At 46.8% G+C, this 27,484-nt stretch overlaps 1 long non-coding RNA gene across 1 annotated transcript in view; it reads left to right on the top strand.

Moving 5' to 3' along the window:
* LOC142887878 (uncharacterized) overlaps positions 1–27,484 on the top strand; it is a 95,638-nt gene that overhangs the window by 10,689 nt on the left and 57,465 nt on the right. The gene's annotated exons all lie outside the window — the stretch shown is intronic.

The following is a 27,484-nucleotide window of genomic DNA, read 5'->3' as shown; positions in this document are numbered from 1 at the left end:
CCTCCTCCTCTTCCTCCTGCCTGCCTGCCTGCCTGCCTGCCTGCCTGCTTACCTGGCTGGCTCTCTTGTCGGATTTAATAACAGTGTATAAATCAAAAGCCTCCTGTCAGCCACACAGCCTTCATTAAATTCAAATGGGGAGCGGGTCTCTTTGGATCCAATTTTAATAAAATCCGGTAATCAAATAGGGGGTTTAAAAATGGGTCATCGTTCGCCCGCCTGGCAGATGCCTGCTCGCCGTCGCTTTTCCTGTGTACACATTTAACATTTGAGGGGAAGGAGTCCCCCACCGTCTCAAACACGTCGCTTCCTGCCTCCTGCGCTAATGCAGCCGCCGCCGAACACAGCACGCCCTGTTCAGACCTAACTTTCACCAGCCGCACCATTTCCCCATTTCACAATGCGCCGCTGTATCCCTCCACGGGCAAAACGCACGGAGAGGAACTCTGCTGTGTCCTCGCAGACAGGTGAAAGTCCTCCAGAGCTTTTTGCACTCGGCTTATTGCGGCGCTGACTGACACTGTGAGGGCGAGGCCCTTATTTCTCATGTCGTTGGCTTTTTTTTTTTTTTTTGGATCAGAACCACCGTACAGTAACGCAAAATTGGAAGTTAGTCTCCACGGCAAATTCACTCCATCCCCACGATTTATCAGCCGGGGTCGTCGGTTTCCAGAGATCAGCGGTGAGATTCGCCAGCGCTCGCCGCGTCACTCACACGTAGCAGCCATGTGGTCCTGCAGGTTCCACTGCTGCCACTCAGCGAGGGTTCGTGTTTGCGTCTGAACCCAAGTTTCATGTGGTTTCAAGGTCTGTGTGTGTGTGTGTGTGTGTGTGTGTGTGTGTGTGTGTGTGTGTGTGTGTGTGTGTGTGTGTGTGTGTGTGTGTTTTAAAGCCACCTGTTCTTCATCATTCAGGACTTGGAGCAAGTTGTTGCAGTTCTGCAATTGAAGCAAACGCCGCATGCAATCTTGTCCGCTGTGGGTTTTTACAGTTGGCTCAGTTTAACATAACTGCAAGCCCGAGGCAACCATTTACATTTGAATGGGACCCATTGAATGGGTTCCACTGGTCAAAGTAGCTGTTTGCTGCGTGTCCAGTCCAGTCCACAGGACGGATCCCGCTGCCAGAAGTGTTTCGCTTCGGCCTGTGAATCAGATAAATATGCAGACTCCTCGTTAACCCACGATTATTAATTTCAAAGAAGTCATCATTTGCTGTCCAAGGCTAAACTGTGGAAGTTGTACCAGCACAGAGAGTTTACACTTTTCTTTACTTTCACAAGACCAAACCTTGAGTGGCCGCCTTTTATCATACAGCGTGCGAGCAGAAGAGGGCACTATGAGTCGCCAGTACACATTTTCCATCTCCTGCCTGTCTGCATCACACCTCTCCGTCTGCCTCTGATCGTGCCCACTCAGACGCTCTGCTTCAGTGCGCTTCTTCGGTGTCATTTAGAAATTGAAAGCAAAATAAATGTTTTTCTGATTAGATTTGACTCACAGGGTGGTAAATTTAGAAGAATTGATAAATTGCACCTCAAATTGTGTTACTTTGTTTTATCATGGCAGCTTATATGAGCATTTTGATGTGCACCTGGTCACGTCAAACATTTTCTTTTTTGCTCCCCGTTGGAGCAATTATTGCAATAATTTTTCTTTTTTCCAATTTTTTTCCTCATCACGGTTGTATTTTAGATGTATTCTAGATTTTCTTCCAGCACCAGTCATTAGTTTGCTTTACCTATTGGCTTATTATATCAGCTGGTTTAAAAGCGTCAGTGGAGCAAAAAAAACAACAACAACAACTTATAAATGTATTTTTAGAATGTGTATTTTCTCCTCAAGCTACTTCTCGCAGATGCTGCTGCGGAAGCACCGCCGCACATACCTCCACTTCCTACATTTTCTCTGGGTTTTTCAAGCCGCCCCTCCTCGCCGCTCCCTTTTGTTAAACTTGCTCGTCCTTTGTTGGAGTGCGCGGCACGCTGCGAGAGCTCTCTCATCATTATTTGTCCTCCTCAGCAAGCCAGATAATTGCAGCCGGCTCCACCTGAGCATTGTGTCCTCCGCAGGCAGGTCAGAGGAGTTCCCATCACCCCCTGGTGCGACTCCCTCCTGCCTCTGTTCTTCCCCTCGCCTGCTTCCCTGTTGCCACCGAGGCCTGCCATGTTAGCGCGGGCTCCTGCTGCTCGGCCCTCGTCTTCAATAAATCTTCATATGTGTGTGAAGGAAGGGTGGAGGGTACAGACAACAATAACCACTACTACTCTCCATCAAAGGGTTATCTGGCTTTCACAGGCGCGCTGACAGACCGCTCCCTGACATGGAGCAGAGGCCAAGTGCTGTGTCTCTGACAAGAAAAAGGCCCGACTTTGGAGACAGGAAAGGGATTCATTTATAAGGGCCAAAAAAAAAAAAAAACCTTCAAGAGTTCAAACGTAGAGAAAGGAGAACTTCACAATCAGATGGAGGGGAGTTGGAGTGAGAGAAATGTCAAAGGCGTTTGGATAACTGGGCCGCGAGTCTAAATGTTATCTTCGCAAATCCCTCGGTTGATTTCAAACAGCGCGTCCGCCGTCCGGCTGCCGGCGTCAATACGCTAATTTCTCTGATGATCAACAAGCGGCCTTAACGCTGCCGCAATCAGAATGGCGGAGTTTTATTTTTTTATTTGGGGTGGAGGTGCAGACTTGGATTTAAGGGAGCGGAGTTGGTGCTGTGGAAGCCTGTTTCTCAGCGCCGTATTAGCGTGTCAGCCCGCTGTTATGAATTACCGGCCCCCGGAATCTTTGCAACTTTTAAAAAAATGAGAAAAAAAAAAAAAAAAAAAAGTGAGAATGAGAGTAAAAAGCTGTTTGTTTATGCCACCCATCATCCTGAAATATTTACCATTCTGCAGCTCTCGGCTCCCTCCCTGTCTCCCTCCTCCTCCTCCGGCGTGATAAAAGGTTGCTGGCTCCCAGTCTTAACCCCTTCCCGCGTTGTCCCGTCTCCACTTGCGACGCACGCCACAGAACCCCCCGCCCACCTTCAAGCCCCCAATCCCCCAATCCCCCACTCCTCCACTCAAATCCTGCTGCCTCCTCTTTTTTTTTTCTTCCTGCCCCTCTTCTTTCCTTGCAGGAAGTAGTTTATTCAGGGTGGTTCCTTTGGGAACCGTACGAGCATTTGACCAGGTGTCTGTGACACTTTTCAATATTTTATTCCGCCGGCATGCGTGCATGTGTGTGTGTGTGTTAACAGTGTGTATTTGAGTTGTTATGTGTTTGTCTCCTCAGTTTGAAGGGAAACAATACGCGCGCTCGCGCTCCTACACTTTGTACGTCTGTGTGGTACGGAGCGCTGGCGTGTGTATGTTTAGAAAAAAAAAAGACAGAGGAGAAAGTCGGGGGGGAGAGAGAGAGAAAGGAAATGAAATTCGCTGTTGAATGAATTATGGAGCATGCATTGTTATCTGCCGTGTGTTCTTGGTTGTGCTTCGGTGAATGGGATTCACGTGAAAGAAAGTGTGTGTCTGTGTGTTTTAGGCATCGTGTCAGGTGCTCGCGCGGATGGCCCGCGGTTGCCTTGCAGGACCGATACCTCTGAATTCAACCGCTGCTTCCCGTTCGCTTTCAACAAAAACATGTCCCCCAGCTAAGGTGCACTTTCGCGGTTTCCCCTTTTTTTTTTACCATCACTTTTTCAAGAGAAAACAAAACTGCGAGCAGAAGGCAGCCGGATACTGGCTGCTTTCTTTGCGAGGCTGCGCCGTGCTGCTGTCTCAGCCAAATTGGCATTGTCCTGTTCTGTAAACCTCCTCTCAGTGCGAAGGGTCAGCCGCTGAAATCCAAATTATGGCTGCTGCGCTGCTCAGCCCCCCTCCCACACCCGCCCAAGTAGAATTTCTTATCAGTGAACCTTGTGTGTTTTCTGGGAAACTACCATCAAAAAGCAGAAAGGAGGACGGAAAAAAAGAAAAACTGACGCTAGGCTACTTTTCTTTTTCTTGCGACAAAAGAATTTGTTTGGTTATTGACGTGAATTTGCCTCGAGATGCTCTGATCCTCTTCAGACAGGGAGGCAGTCGTTAACCATTTTTTTTTCTCTCTCTCTCTCTCTCTGTCCTAAAAGAAACTTCTGGAGAAAATGTGTAACAAGTTGATGTCAGCAAAGCTGCGAAATAACAGGCTAATCTTTTGGTTTCTGCCTCTCCACTGTTCACCCAGCTGTGTCTTTCTGCTGTCTTCTCCTCTTTGTCCTCACCTTACGCACACACACACACACACGCGCACACACACACACCCTTTTCTTACGGTTCTATTTCTCAAATATTGTCCGTGTTGCGTCGAGCGTTGAGACCCGGCTGTCCGACCGCAGCTCACTGACGTACCTTGTTTATAAGTCCAGTCTGGCTTTTCTTCTCTCTCCCTCCCTCCCTCCCTCCCTCTCTCTCTCTCTCTCTCTCCCCCCCTCCATCTCTCTGCTGGGGTGTTGGTGATGAGAAATGGCGGTAGGCCCTGACGCCGGGGTTATGTCAGGAAGGGTGATCATAAATATTAGGAACTGCAGGGAGACAAAGGGGCCAAAATGGAAAGGCTTGGCTGGATGAGGGGACCTGACCATGTCATGTACCTCAGTCATTTTTCTTGTGCGCTTAGAACTCAGTCAGGGGTTTAATTGGAATCCAGACTTCAAAGAAACCCCTCAGCCCATCCAGGCCACCCCCTCCCCCTGCTCGCCAGCCCCTCCCCCTCCCACATCACCCACTATCCCATCCCCACCCCTGCACCGGCTCCCCTGGCTGGATTCACTCATGTCCACTGCGCGACTGTGACCACGGCAGTATCACAGGGAGCATCGCCATGCACAACCCCCCACCCCCCCACCCCGGCTGAAATTGACTTTGCCGCTGTTTGCCGCTCGGGGTGTTTAGGTGTCCTCCACCTCTCCTCTGTTGCACGGATGCCCACGACACTCTTTAGAAGTGGCATTTTCTCTCCGAGCTGATGTGAGCGTGTTTCACCGAAGCGATGCATTGAAAGTGCGTATAGTCTGTGGAGAAAATGCTGTCAAGGTGCAATATTCCTGGTTTGTCAAAGTTTGTTGGACAGTTGGACTTCTGATTTAAAAACTTTTTTTTTTTTTTTTTCAAATCTCAAATTGAAAAATAAAATTGTAAACGTGTTTTCTGTGAACCTTCGAACGCATTCTTTTGTGTTTTTCCTGTGGAGTATTTACATCCTTGTCGGATGAATTAGTCTGAGAAGTGCCAGTGAGAGAAGTCAACTTAAATAAATTGTCGGAAACATTTGTTGTACACTTTGTTTTATATTGGGGCAGCAAGTTCTAAAATCTTGTAATATGTGCACTTGTGTAATTAAGTCGTCTGCTGTCTCATTTGGAGTTTGGGTCGGCCTCGTTAGCACTTTGCCCGTCACACTTTGGAAGCCATACCTGTTAGATAATACGTTTCAGAGGTATAATTAAAGGGAGGAAAATAGGACCTCTTTTTTCAGGCCTGTAGCAAATCACTTTTTCCATTACGGTGTGTAAAGGTGTTAATGACGCCTTGTCTTTTTGATTTCCTCGTATGAATTTTTTTTTTCAGAAGCAGTGCTATTTGAAGCGCATGTAATTTTTTTTTTTTTTTCATTGGTTTCAAGTGGATATGCATGAGAAAGAAAGCGTACTATTTAAAATTCTACCAGTCGGCTTGTTTTAGGTTAACAAAAAATAATGAAAGCAATGCTGTGCATACACACAAAATGCATAACAGGTGTTGTGCTTTCTGATATCAAATTCATCTGAAACAATAATAGTTTTTAATTTGAAATTGAAATTTTCATCAGTTTGAATTTAGAATTCATTCAACATCTGTTCAGATTTGTTGCTGAATATTTCAGCCGCCAAACACACTTTTGCTGACTGTTTCTTATTCTTGAATTTATGTTTTATTACAAAATATATTTTATTCAATCTGTTTCCTTTTGGCTGCCACAATCAATCATCTACCTCAGTACAACGCTATTCAATGTATTTTGCTTTTGCTTAATAGGAATAATTTAGTTACTTGAAAAATAAAGACGGTTAAAAGAAAATGAAACCTGAATGTAGTTTTTTTTTTCCATTTTAAATCAGTGTTCATTTGTACAATTTTTGAATATTGTTTATCCATTGTTTTTGTTCAGGTCTTTTCTTGAAAAGTAAACAAAAAAAAGGAGTCAGTTTTGGGCAACTTACGCAAAGGTTCAACCAGTTAACTGTTTTTCCTGTTTCTTTGCATAAAAACACAAACAAAACTACAAACCTTTACCTCCACACTGCACCTGTTGATTTACGACCAACTTCATCAAACAGTTTCTCAGTCTGCCTTGCAAATGTTCTCGTGCAGTTCACTTCAATGGCAGCAGTCTCACCGAGTGGTGGCAGTGGTGACGATTACAGATTGCCGTTTATAAAAATAAAGAAAAGTTCTTTTTTTTTTTTTGTACTGTGCTGTTGTCTTGTCTGAACAAAATAAATATATATTTATATATGTATATGTATGGCAGAACGTGAAAGAAACGTGGGCTGCAAATGACTAATAGAGCAGCTCGCTCAGAATGGCTGGTAATGGAGGTGTTAATGACCATGTTGCTTAAAGGTTACTTCTGAGTCGTGTTTTCCTTCTCCCTCACGTCAACACCTTGGTGCCTCCACCAACGTGTTCACTTTGCTTCCTATTATCTTCCCCTTTTCCTGCACAACCTTGAGTGCAGCTGCAGCGGCGAACAGATCAAGGTTTGATGGAATCAGATGAGAATGAAAAGGATAATGAAGGAAAAATAGAGGCGCAGGGCTGGGAGTGCAGAGAAAAAGGTGCCGAATCAGAGGACTTCAGCCCAGCAGGATTTTGGCTGGAGTCGGCCGGTCGTCCGTCGTAGGTGCGGCAGCTGCAGAAGGGAAGTGCGGCGCACGCTACCTCATTACACATTTGAAAAAAAAAAAAAAAAAAGAATTAGAAGGAAAGTCCATGTAAAATACATGCGTGCGCACACAGTCACTCACAGTTGGTTTTGTTAAAGTGTGCGGCTGGTGAATGACTGCAGAGCTTCTGGAGGTGCAGGACTCAATGAACTATTTCAGGCAAAGTGGCGTAAGAGAAATGAGGCGAGGATTCTCCAGAGGGGCTGCTGGAGGTCAGGGGTCTGGCGGGTGGGGGGGGGGCACCTGGAGAGGTGGCCGCTTTTATGGCAATTGCGTCTCAGCGCCCCATTGTCGGCGGGCTCGGCGGTGGGTCTAATTTGGCAGAGGAGGTTGTTGTGTTTTGTATCCTGGCAGAGCAGAAATCTTGTCTTATTCAGTGGTGCACCGGTGGCCCCAGCCATACATTAAACCTGATCCCCACGTACGTCTTAAAATGGGAGAACCTCCTTGTTATGACCAGAGAGTTTGGAAGGTGTTTTTTTGTTTCCAAGATGCTGTAAAACAAAAAGGTTTACAGTTTGTTTTCCTGCTTTTTACGAGGGGCTTTTACCTGGTGTGTGGCTTCGCCATATTGATGTTTTGTTGGTTTTTTTTGCCAGTGATGAATGCCATTTCTTGTCTTCTTCTGGAGTTGTCTTATTATTCTTTTCTTAAAATACATTTCTCTGATTTCATCTGTCAAATGAACTGGTTTCAATTTCTACGGGCTGATCACGACCCATGATGCAGAGATGCAGCCACACTTTTCTTGCTGCTACACACACACACACACACACACACACACACACACACACACACACACACACACACACACACACACACAAATATACATATTTATCTATCAGTGGTTCTCTGAGCCTCAGTTTGGTGTCAAAATCTCCGTTTATAGATGTCGGGCTACATTTTATGCAGCACTGAATATTTGAGCCGTAAACCTTTATCATAGCATTCATATATATATTTATTTTATCGCATTAGTTAAACAGAACGCCCGGCCACTTACTTCACATTAAAATAAGTTATCATAATTCTTTGGCAAGTTTATGTTTAGTTTGAAAAGGTCTGGCGTTTCACCAGCGAAGAGCATTATGTTCTATGAATTTTAAATGACGTGCTGCGCAAACAAAAAAAACAACTTCCATTTTCATAGCAGATCAAATAGAAGCCATCAGGACATGAAGAAAAACTTCAGTCATTAGTTCACTCGCAATATGACGGGACTCATCACGTTTGTTTTTTTTTTTTTTTTTTCTCGCGCTGGCGTTGTTTGTTGTTTACATCAACCTTTCCAGTTGCGAGCCAAAAGAGACGGGATATAAATTTAGAGCTAGAGTTATATATAGAAATGCGTAAACGATATTGAGATGGGAGAAGTAGACGGAGGATCATTATGAGCAATCTCAGACAAATAAAGAAGCAAAATGAAACAAAGGAGTCCATCTACTGCATCCACCAGGAGTTGGACATAGAAATATTAATATTCCGGTAGAATAATCAGAATCAATGTCTCCTTCCTCCGCTATCATCATCGTATCTAAACATAAATGCAATTTTCTATGTTGTCTTCTTTTAATTGGTTTGATTTTCAGCTTCATTTGAGCTGCATAGAAAGTGTGAAGGCCCAGCCTGTGAGCCATAGAGGGTTATCATGGTGAGAAAGCACATTGCAAACAATGGTGTTGTCGGTCCTTGTTTTTCCAAAGTTCCACTTGGTGTCACTTCTTTCTTATACCAGCTGTGAAGCAAGAACACATAAGCCCGAGCAGATCCACGTTCTGGGCTGCAGAGTACGGCCCGGATGGGCTCTTCGTGCCGATACGAATGCCAAGTGAAAACACGACGGCTGTCTGTTCTAATGACGCTGACCAATACCAGGCCAGTCGATGCCTTTAAATGTTAACAGAGGCCATCAAACGGGGATAAGAGTCGGCGCCACCGTCGGGCCACCGCGCACGGCGTGTCAGAGGGGGGACTCCCCTTGTCCCCACTGTGCCCCTGTGTGATAGCTGTGCCCCGGTTCACAGTCCCTACCAGGGGGATTAGGCTAGCGGTGGGGAGATGCCCGACTGGAGCTCTGTGTTCCGGTAGCGCGGGGAGGAAGACACCCCGGCTAGTGACTCCGGCAGTGCCGGGCTTCCCCTCAAACACAGCGGTGCAAACATTGCAAGCGACACCGGCTCTGCCTTCGCAGGAAATCTCTGGCAGTTTGTAAGTGCTTTACTAGCCTTTATTCTTACTTTTATGGTGCCACAAAACATGTCTCTGAAGTCTGCAGATCATTCGAGGATAAAGGCTTTTCCGTAGTACCCTTAAATCCGCTCGCAATGTCCTCGGCCTTTAGATGGCTGTGTTCCCTTCAATGGATCTCTCTGGGTCTCTTTGAAGCCTCCAGGCATGTGGTTATGATAACACGATCGAGTTTAATGTGAGAGTGTTTGTTAAGTTTCAGCCCGTGCCAACACAGAGGGAGAGCGCCGTGCCAGCCCTCCTGCAACAAAGGGCCCGCATTCCATCCGAAAGAGGGAGGGGGGGGGGAGGAAAGAAACTTAATTGCGCCGTTAAACATCAGACTGTAATCACATATGGCGAGCCCGGAGAGATCTGTAAACACCTTGTTTGTGGTGAGTGCCTCCGCCCTCTGCTTTTCTACTCACATTACGCCAAAACAAAACAATGTGTCTTCAGAGCTCCGGGTTGAGCCGTCCTCGGCAGGAGGGGGAAAAAATAATAAACCCCAGAAAAACTTCTCTTGATTATTCGCTCTGTAACTGGATGCTCAGACTTAGTCATCTCAGCCATGCCAGGTTTAAGGGATTTTTAAAAAAAACAAAACAAATGTATATTTTTTTCAAATAGTCAATTTGTGAACTATTCCAGCTGTGGTCGTGCTAAGTTTTGCCACAGGACAGAATCAGACATACAAATATTTGTGTTTTTGGCACTGCTTGTTTGATTTTCTTTCTTTTCTTTTTGTTAAATTTAACAATATTTTTTATGACATTTTTAAAGGGCGCCATTATCAGCAATTTACCACCTGACGGGCTTACACGGCCGTAATTCACCTCCTAATTCCATCTGATGAAATCTGCCAGTGACATTTTTCACACAAGAAGAAATCAGAGGAAGCGCCGAGGTGCAACTTTGGCTTTTAGCTTGTAAAGCGATAATTTAGCCGCCTTTTACAGACACGTCGGCCCAAAGAGAAGCACCGGCGGAGCTGGAAGGGATCCAGGGTGTTGATCAAACACGCAGCTGTTGCTCATAAGCCGCCTGCAGCCGGGTGCCGAATTGAGATCTTTTAGTGGAAGGGTGTTCTCCCAACTCACTGCTCCTCCCCGCAGTCCCACTTAGCAGTGCACTTGGGGAATGTGAGATCGGCGAGTCCTCTGATGTGTATATTTTCATGTGTCTTTGGTGAGGAGTAAGCCCCCGTTTTGTCTTTACTGCTGTATTAAACGTGATCGCTGTGACATTTTTCGCAAAGAAAAAAAAAAAAAATTGCCACAATATGGATCGTGTGTAATAATGAAGCGGCGACGCCGATACGTTTTCTTTCATTATTGCTCTCGAGGGCTTTTCCTCTGATGCAGGTGAGGCGGTGTCCTATTCTGTTATTACACCCACGGAGCTGATAGCCAATGCAGATACACGCTGATGGAAGAGGTTTATCACAACGCGGCGCACTTGCATTGATGGCTGCGCTCTCCCAGAGGGGAGAGGTGCTGATTATGCATCCCATATGAAGCCACAGTGTTTGTTCATAAAAGCCCGGGCTGGATAACGATGCTTGAACACTCACTCTCATCTGATTTCATTTGAAGACTAATGACGAGTTTGCCTTCTAACTTCATTTCCTCTCAACATTACAGTGCAGCGGTGCTGTTTTTTTTTTTTTCCTCCACCCTCCTCTCTCTCTCTCTTTTTTCCCCCGCCTCGTTGATGAAGTGTTGCGGAGCTGCGGAACAGCAGTCTGAGGTACATTTGTGAAATGAGGCATCTCAAGTCCAGCTTTTCCTGGAATGAAGGAAAGAATTCATTAGGCTGCTGAATATAATGCAGGCGATCTGCCTCTCTCTCTCTCTCTCTCTCTCTCTCTCTCTCTCTCTCGCTCTCTCTCTCTCTCTCCCTCTTGTTGTCTTCCTGCACTTTATGTGATTAGTAGGCCTGAACAGTCGGGGCGTTGCTGGACTCGGCATGCAAGTCCCCAGTAGAACCACCTGTGTGGTGATGACCGTGTGTGTGTGTGTGTGTGTGTGTGTGTGTGTGTGTGTGTGTGTGTGTGTGTGTGTGTGTGTGGCTTCACCGGGCACCGCTGTCCCACACACTGCTCCTCAGAAGAAGACCTTGGAATTTATTGCTTTGCATGTCACATTAGCTGTATGCAAATTTCCTGTTGAAGACCATGTAGTTGTAGTTGTAGCTGTACATTCTTATTCCTATTCTTATGAACTGATTAATTGATGGTTAGGTAAATGGAATACTTTTGAATGCACACAGTGGGTGAACTATTAGGACTCTTGCAAGTGCACTCGTTCAAGTGCGTGTTGCTGTGAATCAGACGTCTAAGCGGACGCAGCCTTCTCAGCCCAGGCGTAAAAGTGTTGCAGAGACGTTGGCCCAAATGCCCATGTCACTGGCCTTCCATCTGCACTTTCCTTCAAGCTTCCTTCAAGCTCTACTCATTGAAATCACATTCAAATCAGTTTAAAAGAAAAAAAAAAAATCCTATTTGTACAATTATAATTTTCTGGGTAGTTTGCTTTGGGAGAAAGTGCCACCTGCATCGTTGCTTCAAACAAATTGAAACACACAAATTTGTGTCAAAATGCTTTGTGGTCATAAAGGTGATTTTTCCCTTTGCAACTGGTGTGTCTGGATGTATGTGCTGCTTTTGGCCTCGCCTGTGCGATGCTATCAGTGTGAAGTACTGCCCTCTTTCTGATTTATAAACTGTGCTGTTGAAGTGAAGGAGAAGGACAGAGATGAAGTATATCTTAAAAAAAAAAAAACAACGCCTTGGTGCCTGTGGTGGTGGTGGTGTGTGTGTGTGTGGGGGGTTTCTTAAACTAACAGCCGTGAAATCTGAGTTGATGTTTTTTTTTTTTTTTGTGCTTTGATCAAATATTTGTCATTTGTGATGTAGGACAGCAGAGTTCACCGCTTGTAACCGCGTGTATAAATATTGACCTTGTGCCTGAAAATCAATGGCCTGTCTGTAATCCTGCAGTTGACACAACTGCTCTGCGGAAATATAAATCGAACATTCTGGAGTTAACTCGGCTCTTATGTTTGTGGTTCGGGCTCACGTGTATCATTGCCGAACAATCAAGCCGCTGTTGTTCGTATACGTGTCTTTATTTTTATGTTTCCAGCGGGACGGCGTCACCCCGTGAACCTGTTGGTTCCGGTTTTCGCAGGCAGCCGAGCGCGTCTGGTCGCATTCTGGCGCAGCGGAGTGATGATTCATCATTTTTAGCCAAACACTGTCCACTTAAGTGCGCGGCTGCGGCATCCTGGATGTTGGCGGGGCCTGTTTGTTTGCTCCAGCGGAGACGGGCCGAGAGCACCCCCCCGCCCCCCTTCCTCCCCTTCACCGGCAGTGTCCTTCCTTTTTGAGCTGCATTTGAATTTAATATTCCATGAAATAAGGCGGCCCATCAGCCCATTGTAATCACGTCAGGTTAATAGAAGAAGTAAAATTACTCTTACTTCCTCTCTCTTTCTGCCTCTCTCTCTCTCTCTCTCACACTCTCTCTCTCTCTCACTCAGACTCGCACTTTTTCAGCCGGAGCCTTTATACCTCAATCACGAACCCATTTGAAGCCAAACTGTGTCATAGTTTTTTTTTTTTTCTCTCACCCCCTCTCCTCCCACCCCTCCATCTTTAAAACCTCTCTTCTTCCCTCTCAAGTGCTCTGATTATTAGCGGGATTCATCCTGACTGGCTGATGCGGATCCATTCGAGAGTGAGACGACTGATTTTCCACTCGTAATAGGATGGCGCTTCTTTTTTTTCTTTTTTTTTTCTCTTTCTCTTTTGGTCACAACTCACCGTGGACCCTCATTCTTTCTCCACTTGTTTATTTCTTCATTTTCTTATATATATTAAGCAAAAAAAAAAAAAAGTATGTCCGGGTTTCCCTCAGCTGCTGCTCCTCCATCCGCACGCGGCGGCGTAACGAACATGGCCGCGGCCTGTGGGCGTCGGCCTGTCAGGGTTCTGCATGTCACGTAATTGCGCGCATCACCTGCAGCATTGCTCCAGCGCAGCGGCGAGCGTCCTGCTGCAACACGGAGGCCAGGCGAGGTGTGCAGAGGTTGTTTTTTAATTTAGCTCTCAAAAATGCAAACAGGGGCTGTGCAGCATTTGAGTTCTCCCTATTTTTTTTTTTTTTTGCCCTAAGTGGCAGAAACTGGTTTGAGCCAGTTTACTTTCATTTGTTCATTTCCTCCCCCTCAGCCAGTGTCACATTAAATCATCCAGACTCTGCAAAATTATGACTCTAGGTCACATAATTGGGATGTGTGTTTTTGACTTTGCGCGCCGTCAAAATAATTCACAGTTTAATAACGAACAATAATGGGATGCTGGAACGTGTCGGCCTTTAAGGTTGGAAGCGTTTGGCTGCTTTGTGATGTGACAATTCTTCAAGAGAAAGCCGTTTAAACTTGGTCCAATTGGCCCCCTTTAAATTGCAAAGAATCCAGACAACAAGAAGAGAACGAAGGTTAGAAGAAGTGGCGGCACCATGCCTCCACCTAAAAAAACATGTCAGCTTGTCACAATGAAAGCCAGAGGCTGCACTTCTTCTTCACCTCAGATGGGTTTTGCGATCCGCGTTCAGCCTGCGCACGCTTCATCTAATCGCCGTTGCATCTATAGCGAATGTTGACATGGTACACTCTATTTTTGTCCGAGTGGAACCTGCGTCCGATTTCTCCCGAGTAGTTGCTGCTGCTGCTGCTGCTGCTGCTGCTGCTGCTGCTGCTGTTGTTGTTTCTCTTATTGTCTCCACCGTGTCCATTTGGTGTTGTTGTGATTCACCATGAACTTCACTGTTTGTCAGAAGCAATCAAGTGACACGGTGCAATTTTGGTGTCAGCCGTCACCGGGATTAGTGCTTTCATCACCACGCCGTGCCGGAGTGTCACTGTTGTGTTTCAAACATGTCGCCACCTCGCGCGCAGACACAAACACTCCATTTTGTCCCCCGCGATGTAAATTATTGCTGTAGTTAAAGCTGTCATGCATCCAATCTTCTAATACACTGACATGCTTAGCTGCCATTTAAAAGGAGAAAAAAGAAAGAAGAAAAAATGCCTCTTAAATTGCAGGCGCTTGGTAAGCGTCTTAGTTAAGCCTAAATGTAACGATTTGTTTAACTCTTTCATTTTCAAAGCGACTAAAAGCTCTCCACTTGCTTTCCTCTCTGCGTGGTTCTGGTTGACGAGCCAAGCTTTTAGCGCCAGGAATTAGGAATATTGCACCTTCAGTGCTGATGGGTGTGTGTGTGTGTGGATAAAAGCAGCGATGCTGTATGCTGATTTATAACAAGGCCATAGAGCAAAGCCCTGAAGCAGCAAATGCTCCGCTTCAAATACAGATTGCCGGTGGCCTTTGCTGTGATCGGTGACCCAAGGTGAGGCATTAGTGATTTATTTCTCTCATGTCCCCTCGTTTCTCCCTTTTCTAGTGGTCGGCCAGGGCAGGCGCTCTCTCTCTCTCTCTCGCTCTCTCTCTCTCTCCCTCTCTCGGAGCTCCGGCTCCGGTCTTGACTTCCTGCCTGGCCGGGGAACCTGGGCAGGGGAAGCAGAGGGAAGGAGCGCAGCACCTCTGACAGTGAGGGTCAGAAACATAGAGATGATGGGTCGGAGTTGCAGGTCAAGTTGGCCAACCTCTCTCCACGCCCGCCGCAGAGCTGCTGTTTTACTGCGATCGGCCTCCTCTTCTTCTTCTTCCTCTTCTTCTTCAGAGAAGCAGCCGCCCTCCGCCCTCTCCGCTCCCATCCGTTCTCTTTGCGCGCTGGTCCTCGCTCTCCTCGCGCGCTCTTCCTTGCACACTTTCATTCGCTCATGAGCGTTCTCCGAGCCCCAAAGCTGTCTGCAGCCGAGGCTGCCTAATGAGGAGGTGTCTTCTCAGCCGAGTGGACTTGATGCCATGAAGGAACCCCTCAAAAAAAAAAAAAAGGGGCTTACAGCTTCATCCCCCTGTCTCCCAATACGTCTGTGTCCCCCGCCTGCTTCCATGTGCACACGTGTTACTCATGAGTGAGAGCGTATTGGGGCGTGAGCGGTGTGTGTGTGTGTGTGTGTGTGTGTGTGTGTGTGTGTGTGTTTGTGCAGTACGAGACCAGTAGGGAAACGCAGACTCGCAGTGTGCAGCTCATCACGTGTTTCTCTGGGTGGCACCGGTGCTGACATCCCCTCCCTGCCCTCTGGATCCTTTAGGAGCACATTTGCAGTGATTTTCAGTGCAATTATACCTGCCAGCTCAGACGGGTAGAGTGGCCCTCGCCTGGGCTCATGTCTTGATGCTGGAGAACAGTCCCAGTCATGTCTGAAGATGCTGATACTGGGGGGCGCCGGGCCCGCAACACACCCAGCACGGATTAAGAGTCTTTCCTGTCTGCCTGCAGCTGTCTGCCTTCAGCCAGGGTCCCGCCTGATGCCCAGGACAGGAAGCCATTCACACCACAGTGGAAGGTGATAATTAGCCCCTGCGCCTAGTGTCACACCTCCTCCTCCCCCCCCACCCCCACGCGCGCGCCCTGTCCTTGTAATCTGCCGCGGTGTGTGCGGTTTGTGAGTGTGCGGCGTGGATATGGTGGCATAATTGGAGGGGTTACCGGCGGTGATTAGTGACCTCTGCACCTTTAAATAGCATCTACTTGTGTGTTATGAGCTGGCAAATGTAATTTTTGAGGCCAGATTGTTAAATTAGATCAAATGGATGGTTGTGAGCAATCAATACCTGCTGCAATAGATATTAGAAAAAAGATATTTGACATTTTTATGAATATTAGAAAGCTCACGGCCTGTTCAGGCAGACAATTATTGCAATTATTCCATGTAACTGGGTGTGTGTGTGTGTGTGTGTGTGTGTGTGTGCGCGCGCGCGCGCGTGTGTGTGTGTGTGTATGTGTGTGCGCGTGCATGCGTGTGTGTGTGTGTGACTCTCCATGTGTGTTCACGCTTGAACGTGTGTCATTTCCATGACCTGAACCCCGGTGACCCCTGTCTGCATCCCTGTCTGGGGCCAGACTGCCGTGTCTCCAGCGCCATATATCAGATTAGCCATTAAACTGACGCGGTCCCACTCTGCCCCGCGCAACTGGGAGCTAACGAGAGATGAGGCGCACACAATGAAGCCACTCGCCACCTCCAGCGTGGAGTAGCCCCGATAATAAAGGGGATTGGGGGCGGGGGGGTGTACGGTGTTGAGGACAATTTGGTCCTTTACTGGAAGTATATCACCACTTCAGCAGCCTGTATCAGGGCGCGCAGTACAGACGCAAGCTTGTTTTACAGGTGCAAAGAGGTTTTGCGCAAGCAGTCTTGAGCACTCGGTTGCTAATTTCACAGATATTTCACAGAGGGAACATTCTGTGTTGCAGCAGTGTTTTAGGAGATTAAGGAGGAAAAAAAGGCCGTTGGCCTGAGCTTCCTTCGCCGTCCGCTGCTCGGAGAGTGAGTCATGGCCGAGGCGAGCTGAGGGGCGGGTAGATTTAGCGAAAGGCGCCGCAGTGACGAAGTCTCTCGTTCACTGCGGCTAATGATGGATGTACAGGTTTGGCTCACAGCTATTCTGGCCATGTCCACAGTTTTTTTTTTTTGTTCACAAACACATTCTGACCTCTCAGCTTACCCTGTCTGTGGGAGAGCGCTTGACAAAAATTGCCATGACACATCTGAAAACAGTCAAGCACAAAAAGCAGCAGCATCAAAGCATAAAGGGAAATATGTGCAGTATGTGTCCTATACATCTCTGTATATATATATACATATATATCTGCTTAGAAATACTTTACATTATTGGGTTAAAACTGCCTTGAAATGCAAAATAACAGAATTTTACGCATGCAACTCAGTCCTCAATTAATCGCAGTTAACTATGAAGATTCTGTGATTAATCGCGAATGTATTTTTTTTAATGTATATATATATATATATATATATATATACACCAAAAAAAAATATCACATAATGTGTCATTTTGTGGCTCGTCTCAAAATAAACACATTCAATTACTTTTAATAAACAAGCGTTAATACGGTCACAGAAGAGTTGGTATGTGCCAGTGTGAGTCTTTTTTCTTTTTCTTTCTCCTTGTCGTAGTGTTTTGGTGCGGCGTTGCTGAAGGTGCGGTAAGTGACCGCGGCTGGATGAAGGCTTCCAGTGAAGGAGAGCGCCGGTGTCTTGGCTGTTTTCACACACTGTTTTTGTTCTGACAGTGTAGTTGAGATCTTGACGGCGAGATAGTGACTTACCTCGTCTGAGTCTCCCTCCCCTCCCCCCCAACCCAACCCAACCCCATCTCCCCATCCCCCCATCCCCTCCCTCCACGCCACACACCTGACACTGTCCACACACACACACACACACACACACACACACACACACACACACAGTGCAGCGACGGCTGGCCCTGTTGTTGCTTCGTTGCAGGTTGCTGACTTTCAGAAAGTGCCTCTGCCCATTTAAATAATAGAGCCAAAGAGGCTTTCTTTCTCTCTCTCCTGTCCGTCCGCCGCTGAAGCTGAAGACACAGCCGGCGAGGTTCCATTATCTGCCGCGGACACTGGAGCAGCCACATGGGGGCCACACATGTCAGAGCGTGGAGTGGCGCGTCTCCCCGGCGCTCGCCACTAATCTCAGTGTGGTACATCTGTGCTCCGCTGGTACAAAAACTCTTTTCCAAATAAACTTTGTGGGACATCGGTTAGCTCTGTCGGCCTCACAGCTAGCAGGTTGCAGGTTCGTAACGCTGCCTTTTTTTTTTTTACCTGCCGACATTTTGAAACGTGAATGTCATTTTTGTAAATGTAGCTGCCCACGACACGGCAAAATTCTTCAGGTGAGTCATAATTAAGGCCGTGATTGGAGTGAACTGGAGTGAAATGCGATCAGGTGTCGACTCCAACCTGAGCCCAAACCCTCACATATGTAACGGCCCTTTAATCAGCCTGGGACCCCCTCACGCCAGCACACTTTGCCTCTGTCGCACTCCGGAATTGTTCGTGTTGTCACCCGGAGCCGCCGAGCAGTGGCGCGTTTGATTCCGCAACTCTCTGTCGCTGTTTGTGACCAAGTCTGCTGGCATTATCCCACCAGCTCATAATGACTCGTGATAAATTAGTGGCTGCATTGTTCAGCTGCCATGCCTGTCCTTGATCAGGATGCCAATTACGGGGGGCAATTTTCCCTCTCTCCCCCTTTTCTTCCATAAGTTGCGAACAAAAGGAGGTTTCAGCGCGGTAGCTCAAGCTGACACCTGATGACAGATTCCCTTTTAAATCCTTTCCCCCCCCAATAATATTTCAATGTTATGATGGCACTTACTGCATTTTTATGAAACCCTGCCCCCGTGTTCTTTCTCTTTTCGGGGGCTGAAGTACGACGCACCGCTTCGCTTGACTCAATTGGAGATGTCACTTGAGAATCTTTAACGTGAATGGAAGAGTTTTGACTCTCCTTATGAGAAATGACAGACGAGGACGCAGTCTGTCTCCATTTGCATGGATGTGTTCAGACAAGTGTGCCTCCGCCTAACTAGTGCGCGTCTAAAGATAAGTAAATAAAAAAAAAAAAACCCCAACGTGCTCGGAGGCAGGTGAGGGGAGGGGAAACCTCTGCTTTCTTGTTCATAAACAATACATGAGGTGCTTTTTGCAAGTCAAATCCTTAAAGATTTACCGCCAGCGCCGCCCTCGGGCCTCTTAAAAGCAGAGCAAAGATAGATGGCGGTGGAAATGGTGGGATTTTAGGAGGGGAGGGGAAAACCAAAAAAAACTGAAAATGTATCCACTTGATTGCGGTTGTTAGTACGATAGATGGGAATAAGTGAGACACGCACATCAAAAACTTTTGCGAGATCTACGTTTTGGTGGTGTTTTTTTTTTTGGTTTTTTTTCCACGCTGAGTGTCCAGCATGAACTCATCCCTTGAAATGCCCCCAAAGCGGAGAGCAACCCGTAATTAAGGCCCCTCGCTCTCCGCGGCGCGGTAGCGCTTTAACGGTCTCCTGGGTGAGATGCTTTTTGACTGCTGGTTGTGCAGTGACCTGTGCATATCAAGCTCCTCTGTGCTTATTTGCTTGTCTTCTTTCCACGCTAATGGCCACAGGGGGGCTGAGTCCGGGCTTCACCTGACCACCGCTCACAAAGCCGGCGCTCCGGAACCCGACAGGCGGAATAGAAATCACATTAACCCGGCGTGAACCAAAGGAGAGGATACTCCCGCGCATACGACTCCAAACAAAAACAGGAGACTGTCCCTTCATCAGCAGCATGTGTCACTTTGACTCACCGTTGTTTACCGCTGGTTTCACGAAGGCTGTCCGCCACCCACACCTCTTTCCGGAGGGCGGGAGACGGGCACCTTGCAAGGACACCGCGGGGGCCGATGATGTAAAGCAGCCCCTGGAAGATGGCGTGCTGTAAGCTCTTTGGTTGAGGAGGAGAGCGCTTGTTGCTTCGTTGTTGTGTTATTTTCGCAGGGCAATTATTTGCCGTCAATTATAGTGTCGCATGTCTGATTCAGTTTGCCGTTCAGTCTCGTCCTCGTGGTGTGACGGCTGTTTCCGTGTCCATAAAGAATCTAGGACGCCCCAGCCTGGCACATGGCGTCCTGCCTGTAGGCTCACCGGCCAGGAAGGAGCCCCTGAATTAAAGCTAAATTAGTTATCTTAGCAGTCATCTAACGGCGGGATTCAGTTTTTTTTTTCCCCCTTGTAAAGATTGTGCTCGAGTTTTTTTTTTTTTTCATTTTCCCCCTCCTCCACGTCTCCCATCTTTCATCCTCGTGTGCACTTCTGTGTCCAGGAGGCATCTAGACTCATTTCTTTTCTCCCCTTTGCATCACACCTCATCATGAACTTCCCCCGTCTCCACAATGCCGCCCAGATAAATCGACCACATTTCGCCGCTGATGCTCCCTGCCCGTTCCCAGTCACTTCAGCTTGGTCGGGGAGGTTGCCAGTTTGTTGGTGTTGTTGTTTTTTTTTTTGTTGTTTTTTTCTTTTTTATTTCCCTCAACTTAATGCGCCTACCACCTCCGCATCATATTTTCTCTCTTTAATTGATGCCCATGCCTGTGTTGTTGCCACTGCTGCGCCGTTGAGAGGATGCTTTTTCAGCGCCGGCCCTTATCTGCCTCTAATAGGCCTGCTGCTCCTCTGAGGCCTCTCAGCTGTGTCAGGCCACTGCTGCCTCGCTGCGCCTCCGGTTTGAACTGCCGCCGCCTCGCCCATTAGTTTTCTCTCCAGGACTCGCTATTCCCCCTGCTCATCCCTCTGCCACCCCCGCCCTCCTCGTGCCCCACAGCCCCGCTCCAGCCCGATCCTTCACCTCCGCCTGCGCCGCACCCCTGCCCCGCGATCCCCGAGGTTTCATCAGCTATAATATGAGAGCACCTTCACTGTACACACTCTTTTTTTTCTTACTTTCCCCCTGCAGTTCCCCCCGTCTGCAGGCCCCGCTCCCGCGGAGGTCATTTGTGTGTTCTGATGGCGCTTTGGGTCACGTCCCACCCGTCATATTAAACCCCCCCCTACCCCCCCACTGCAGGGGAGCCGTCTTGATGAAGGAAACGTTGTGGCTGCACTTTTTTATTTTTTTCCTTTTTGTTTGTTTTTGTTTGAAGGATCAGTTTGTAGGACTTTTTGTCCGTGGTGTCCTCCAGATGCAGGCTCTTATTTTGAAGTGAACGTGCAAAAGTGCACGGCGGCGCGCCTGTAGGGCGTCTTTAAACCGAGCCATTTGTGCACGTCGATAGATTGGCAAAGCAGTTTGTTCTACCAAATTTAACAATGATATATCATTATCACATCTTTGGGGGGAAATCTATAAAATCAATGGGCCTGCCGGTGGTGCAGGATTAGTATTACTAACACGCTGGGAGAGTGTTAAAGTGCCGGGGTATAGATCCCAGTTGTGGCTCGGATCAATGGCATTTGTGGACACTAAGCTCAATAACAGGCCTTCCAAGAACTGGTTAGATGAAGAAAGAAAAAGACGTGAAAAGCAAATTTGCTGGTAGAGAAGCTAATATCCTGTGTGCGCCTGGCTGAACATGAGCTGTGTGGCTGCCGGTGGGTGAAGAGGCAGCCGAAGGGCAAGAGAGGAGCGGATCCCCCTGCCAGAAAAGCATACAGATACAAATGTAGCTGTCATTATTGATATTCCTCCATCACTGATATTGGCAGACAGGGGGGTTGAGGAATGTAAAATACATTGATCCCAAAGGGGCGGGAAAAATGTGTTGGGTGGCACAATTTGATTAAGATATCGAGCGCTTTCAAAGACACAACTGAAGTTGAAGAGGTTATTGAGGCGCCGAGTGCTGCGAGCGTCTGGGGCGACGCTTTTGATTTGAGATAAGGGGAATCATTGACTCCTCTCCTTTCTAACAGGGTGCCGTCTTAGCGCCATGCAAAAATTCTGCTTGCGTGCGCCGCACCAAAGTCCAATTTCCTGTTTTTGCGACGACGGAGCGCCGCTCGTAAAAGGACGGTGGCCACGAGGAGGCAGCTCGTTCAATGTGCTGGTTTTTTTTATGAACAGACGGCCGCGATAACGCGTGTTCGCCGGGGTGGTTTGCACTTTCGCTTCAGAATATGCGGGAGCGCACGACACTTAAACTACTGTTGCCTCGACTTTGCTGTCAAATCCGTCGGGATGATGGAGGAGGGGCGGGAACGCACGTCCGCCGACTTGAACCTGGGCGAAGATTGCGGCGCTTGAGCGCACGTAAACTGTGCGCAGAGTTGTTCACACGCCGCTTCCTGTCGCCGCTTGGCGCGTGCACTGCTTTGTACGGTAAGAGAGCCGCAGACGTAGCGGAGGTGGAGCTTCAGACAGGAAGTTCTCCACTAAATGCTGTGCAGTAACAGCAATATAGAAACTTCTCGACCAAAGATTGCAGTGAGGCTGACTCTCTTTTATAGTTTTTTTTTATGCACCACATGAGTGTGTTGTGTATTATTTTCTTGGTTCCAAAGGAAACCTGATTTTCTTTTTTTTTTTCCCATTGCAGGAAGCTGCATCACCTTTCATTTTGTCTGAATCCAGTTGGATTAATTGAGATTTTCTCGCCTCAGTAATGGTAAATATGATGCACAGTTGCTTGGAAACAGCTGACAAAGGGGAAAAGTGTCCCGGCTGTTTTCAGCTTTTAAAAAATCTATACGGCTTCATTTGTTTTAATTTGTGTCATTTTTGCAAGAGACGGCGCTTGAGGTGCCAATTACTGCCACAGCCGATATTTCTATCGCCGTTGCCCAACACTTTTGTAGCTTGAACCTCAGCATTCTGTTCTTTCTGCCCCTCCCAGCCTTAAATAGAGGTGACCTGCAGACTGCACTGTGTCTAATCAGACCCTAAAGCTGCTGTGTTGTTTCTTCGCTGCGGAAAAAAAGCCACTGAAGCTGCTTCAGAGATCATCTGAGAGTCCAGCACACTGAGGGCTATCTGCGTCAGTAATGAGAGAAAGTGTCTCCAGTTAACCAACTGAGTTTCCCAAAGAACATCAAGACTCAGGAGTTGCCCGTTTTTTCCGTGATCAGTTCCACAGTCTCATCCAGTGAAATCCAGCGGTGCTGCGCTGACACACGTCTCAACATAACACACAAGGAGTTCAATGAAAACCAATGTAAAAGATATGTATATACATGTGTAACACGGGAATGAGTCCCAGAACTCAGAAACACACAGTATGGCCTCTAAGTCCTATAAGTTCAGATGTCAATAGTAGTTAAAGAGAACTAAACTGAGGGACGGCTGTGATGTACAGAAATCTAAAATCACAGCAACGTTAATGTTAATGTTAATGTTAATGTTAATGTTAAACCCCTTTTACTGATGTCCCACCATTTGATCTCACATCTTCCACATGCGCCTTCTCCGACGCAAGGGTACAATCATGATGCCCCGATCGGACTTCTGTGTGTGTACAATAGGTAGTAAAAGTCGACCAATTCTTTAAAGAAATAAAAATAAATATTAGAATTGTACAATTGTAAAAATAAATGTTGCTTGTTTGCAAAGAAACACAAATACCTGCTTTTACTGTACATAAATTAGAATATATATTTATATTTTTGATTCTAAATTTAATGCATTGGGTCTTTAACAACATGAGCTAAAGGTTCTCTAATTAGTTCCTCTAATTATGAACAGAATTCGTTCATCCGTCTTGCATTTTCCATCTCTGGCCTCTCTGCTTGTGGCCCTTCTCTGCATCTGTACACACACACACACACACACACACACACACACTGCAGGTTTTTTCCTTGGAGGTAGAAGCAATTGTCTTCATCTGCCAAGACACACTGTGAGATAAAAAGGACATTTTCTCTCTAGCAGTGAAGCAGATTGTACGAGTGCTGCCGCTCTCTGATTGTCTCTTCCAAAAAGCGGCCGGCCCTTCGCCGCAGAACTGTTGGCAGGTAGACGAGAAGGCAGCGAGTGAAACAAAACACAAGTGGGCTATCCATACAGAGGGCTGATGGTAACAGCAAGGCAACAACAAAAGTTATTGGTTCGGAGGGAGAAAACGGGGGAAGGAGGAGGGGGGGGGGTGGGCGAACACTCGGAAGAGAGGTGAGGAGCCGAGATGGTTCTTCAAGGCCAGAAATAATACCGAGGCACGAGAGCAAGAGGCAGGTGAGACGGCGTGCAGGGAGGCGACCGCGTGGAGACGGAGAGCTGTGCCGCGTGCTGTGGTGATGGAGGCCAGTTTGTTTCCACCTCTGTTTAGACGGAGATGAGTGATGGAGCAGGAGTGACGCGAACAGGCCGTAATTAAACAACCTCATGAGCCGGCGCCTCCTTTCAAGATTGTTTTTAATGGAGCTCTGGTTTTTGTGGTTAAAAAAAAAAGGGGCGAAGGGGAGGAGGAGGGGATGTGAGGGGGCGGGAGGAGGGGGGGGGGGTGAAAATTTTCTTTCAGAGATGTCAAAGAAGTTTTTTTTTTTGACAGAGCAGTTATCACAGCATGTCAAATTGCTCCAGCTCCAGAAATGATTTGGGTTTTTTTTTTTTCTCCTTCTCACAGAGTGCTTCGAAACAAAAGCCCCCCCTCCATCTCTAATTTGCCTTGGCAGGGTCCCGCTGGGTGGGGGGTCCGCGTGGACAGAGAGGGCTTTGCCAGAGGATTATGGGATGAGAGGGGGTGAGGTGGGCGAGTGTGTGTGTGTGTGTGTGTGTGTGTGTGTGTGTGTGTGTGTGTGTGTCTGTCTGTCGGAGGTGTGTACATCTGCACGTTGGGGTGAGCTGGAGGGTGTGTGTGTGTGTGTGTCTGTGTGTGTGTGTGTGTGTGTGTGTGTGTGTGTGTGTGTGTGTGTGTGTGTGTGTGTGTGTGTGAGTGAGAGGAGGGGTCTGTGGGATGGGAGGAGGTGTAGCGGGGCGGTTGCAAGCAATTTTTTCCAAAATGCTGCAATTGTCCCCGAGATTGAACAGCACAGAGCGACTTTCGCTCATTTTCCAGTCTATTCATTATCTCCTGTGTAGTTACTCATCTTTGTCTCACAGAGAAGCAAAAAAAAAAAAAAAATCGGTGTTAAAGGGGCTCTTTTATACGGAGAAGGTTTTTAACAGGCACAGTTAAGTTACATGAAACTGCAGTTCTGTTATGAAAGCACTGTGAATAGTAAATTAGTACCCTTTGCTTTCCAGTGGCGTTACAAACTGTATTTGATCCCTTCAAAAAAAAATAATACATTAAAAAAATCCCCTCTGCCTGGCCTGACGCCTTCTTTTGAATTAAAAGTTTCACAATTTCTGTGTCAAATTGGAGCAAATAAAATGATTTTTGGGGCCCAGAAATAATTATATTGCGTTTTTGCAAGGCGTGGCGTACAAGTTCATTTCTCTTTGAAAATAAATCCCCTCATAAATGATTCATCCTTGGCGAGAGATCATCTGACAAGGAATAATAAACCAGTACAAGTCGGAGTCGTATTTACATTCAAATAAATGCAGACAAAGGAAGTTTATATGAAAAGATATTTCTTCTGTGTTTGCCAGACAATAAAACAGAGTTGTCATTGTCCCTCTCAATGACTGTCAGAGCTGATTTACAGGTTTGTTTTTCTCGCCTCTAAGAGTTTGACACAACATCACTGCCGTAGATTCTGCGCACATTTTCCTCTCTACGTGTCACATTACTGTGGTTGTAGATAACATGTCTGTCTCTGATACTGGGGTGAAGAGCTTGTCTTTTTTCCTTTCTTATTCCTCTGCTGCTTTTGTTTAAACTGCGGCAGTTGCACGTGCCAACTGCAAACAGCTGGCTGGGTAATGTGATAAAGGCAAAATATTAAAAGCAGCACTTTTGTCATGATTAAGTGCTGCTTTCTGATTTCAGCCAGTTTGAGAGAAATCATGCAAACTAAATCTTTACATAGAAATAGAGGAAACTTACTAGTGTGCTAGAGTTGAACAAGAAAGAATAAACATGCCAGTTCGCCCCTTTAAGGTTTCTATTTTATCATTTTAATTCTTTTTTTTTTTCTTTTTTTTTTTTTTTTTAGTAAAGTTAGACAAAACCTTTATCTGTGTCCCCAAGACATAAATACATCTGACAAATACATCTTACGTGACTGTAACCTACATAAAACTGTGTAATTGGGAGGCGGTTTGCATAATTTCATCATTGCACACGTCTGCAAATGAAGAAAAGCCAACGCGCGGGGATGAGCCGGCGCGTTAAAGCAGGCTATAAAGTAGTTAAAGTGCTTAACAAAGCTACACCTCTGCACTGCAGATACACTCGAGTCTGTGTTGGAAATAGCTTGAAACAACATCTCCTTAGGGCACACCTACAGCTCCGAGCCGCTCTTCAAGCTCGCGGCGGAGGGGGAAAGAGAAGTGAGCCTGTAAAGATTCCTCAAACAATATATATTCCCCCCCACCCCCTTCTTCCCTCCCATCCAACTTAATTACTGGTATTTCTCTGTTATAGCTGCCTGATTTGAGGGAGATAATTAGGTGGGATATTGAAGTGGGCCTCCAGGGGGCTCAGGTCTCGCGGATCAGGCGTGTGAGGATGAGGGGAGACACCATCTTTTCAAATTATTCTGGAGGGCCGGCGCTCCCAAGCAGCTTATGCAGCTAAGGCTCTGTAATTAAATTATAATTTAACCTGCTGAGGGTGGAGTGGCAGGACTGGACTAGGCTCAGGGTGCCATAGCACTGACAGGATTTACACTTAATGAAATAATAAAGCAACAGCAGCGAAGAGGGGAAGCTGGCAGCCAGGAAACAGCCACTCGCCTCCATGTTTATCCACGCTGCAGCGTTGGAGGGTTCAAAGCAAACGATTTCTCCTGCTCCTTTTCTCTCTCCGCGTTCTGCGGATGAGAGCGCGCTGGTCTAGTAGGTGGCACCGTGTTCCAGTCAATAGAGCCTTACTTCTTTTTTAGAATTCTGGGTTAAGTCTCTCTTCCACAACTGCTTATATGCTGTGTTTTTCTCTTGTTTTCTCTGCTTCACCACTTAATGTTGACGTGCGGGCTGCAATGTGTCCCATGGTTTACTCCTAAATTCAGCGTCTAATCTTTTACAGCGTTTACGATGGAATCCCATTTCCACCAGTGATATAAGACAGGACTAAGATACAGCCTAATGCGATCCTCATTAAGTGTCTTTTTTTGAGCTTCTGTTTAATCGGCTGCGTCCTCTGATAATCAAAAAACACGCACAAGATCTTTTCACCAACATGTCGACTCTCCCAACATCCCTCACCTTCCATATCGAGGTTAAAAAAATTGTTTGTGGTGGGTTAAGGCGGAGCTCTGGCTGAACACGAGGTGTTGATGTGAGACAGGAGGCAAAGCTGCAGCAGGATTAAAGTGGTGGAGAAAGTAGCTGCGTTTCCGTGACTGTTTTTCGCAAAAATAAAAGCGATATTTCAAAAATGTTGACAAAATACGATTGCGATTTGCATGTGTTTCCATTGAATGGTGTGAAGCACATAAGCCGTAATTCTCGTCCCGCGAGACCCCACTTTGAGGAGGATGGAGGTACAAAACATTTTGAAATTAATCTGCGTATTCCGTCTCCGTAACGCGACATTTTCACTTAATTGAACTGGTCATGTGACCGTGCAAAGTGTTTCTATGACACTTTTGCGATATACCTCCATATGGATACGTCTCAAAAACCACCTCATGAAAGCGTCAAAACCTACTAGTGATATTTGAGAGGTTTTTCGAAGTTTTTTTATTGCAATATTTATTGCAATAAATGGTTTTGCGCAATTCCAGGGGTCATGGAAACACAGCTAGTGACAGAAGACAGATTTGCGAGGTTTGCGAGCCA

Source organism: Nelusetta ayraudi, unplaced genomic scaffold (genome assembly GCF_046127955.1).
Source record: "Nelusetta ayraudi isolate G7.1 ecotype Tasmania unplaced genomic scaffold, CSIRO-AGI_Nayr_v1 ptg000002l, whole genome shotgun sequence".
In the NCBI taxonomy this organism is placed as follows: Eukaryota; Metazoa; Chordata; class Actinopteri; order Tetraodontiformes; family Monacanthidae; genus Nelusetta; species Nelusetta ayraudi.
Note: the sequence above shows the minus strand (reverse complement) of the source record. Positions and strands in the feature narration are given on the sequence as shown.